A 1,299-nucleotide genomic window follows, 5' to 3' on the forward strand; every position below is an offset into this window, starting at 1 on the left:
TGACTGCCCTGTGTTGTGTCTGTTCTGGGAAGGTAATGAGTTGTGTAGAGCGCGGCTAACGAAACGTGAATCTTGGGACCGGTGCTGGAGCCAAGGGGCCGGAGAGGGACCGCTGGCTTCTCAGGTTGTTTACCTCAGAGAGCACCGTGGGCCCAGCCAGTCACAAACCAGACCGAGCCCAGTGAGGTTTGGAGAGAAGCTGTAGTGGCAGTTTCTCCCTGTGTTGGTGCAGGCGTTGTGCAGATGTTGCCCCATAACGCTGGAACATTTTGTGGTTATCAATTACCCGCTACACTCTTTACAAACAAAGGAATCCCATGAATTCAGCTGTTTTTCTTCTTCTTCTCCTGCTCCTTTTTCTTTCCCCGGCTCTCGAGAAGTTTCCTGGCAGTAGGTGCGCCCCGGGCACCGAAAAACAAATTGCTCGGTTTGATTTTTCTATCTCTGTGTTGCCGTGAAAAACGATGTGACTGTGAGTCAGGGAAAGAAAAGCACACGAGGGGGGAAACGGAGGGAGAGCGGGAGATCTGGAAAACATGTTTACCTCCTGTGGCTCGACTGAGAAGGCTTCCCTTCTGGACTGGCTCCCAAAGAGAAGAGAGGGAGAGAGGGAGAGAGGGGAGAGAGAGGGAGACCAGAGGTTTGCATTTTGTAGACATATGAACAGATATAAAGTCAGAGCAGCTCTGAAGGATGGAGTTCAGTGTCGTTTGCAGACATTTTGTTTTTAAAGAAGAAATGTTTTGGGTGAATGAACTGAACTGGATCCCAGACAGTCGGGGGGGAAAAGTGCAGAGATGTTTATTCCCTGAACGAGTGATTTATGTCACTGATTCGTTCCTGGAGATTCACCTTTGAATGAAGATAGAGGACATGACAGCTAAAGAGTCTCCATCGCCCCCTGGTTGCTGGAGGTCATAAATCAAGCCTCCTCCAAAGTTAGTGGATGGGAAATAGACCAACATTTTTCTCAAGGCTGTTTGTATCACACTGATGTTTGTTCAAGAGCTCGTGTTTCTGCTAAGATGTTTTTTAATTAGTTGTTTGATGCTGGCAAAACATTTTTGATTGACAGCTGAGACTGACATCATCAGGACCGCGATAAAAATACTTTTTCCAAAATAATAATTCACAAAAATGATGTCGATGTCATGCATAGTTTTGAAAATGCATTTTTCGAAGGTATCTCTTCATCCTATAGATAAAACCTTGGAGATACAATCTAAAGCCTGTCAAAGGTCAACCAATAACCAATCATATTATAATATTAAAAAAAGTTAGCATTGGCTGATTGGGTGT

The sequence above is a fragment of the Pleuronectes platessa genome, chromosome 18 (genome assembly GCF_947347685.1).
Source record: "Pleuronectes platessa chromosome 18, fPlePla1.1, whole genome shotgun sequence".
NCBI lineage: Eukaryota > Metazoa > Chordata > Actinopteri > Pleuronectiformes > Pleuronectidae > Pleuronectes > Pleuronectes platessa.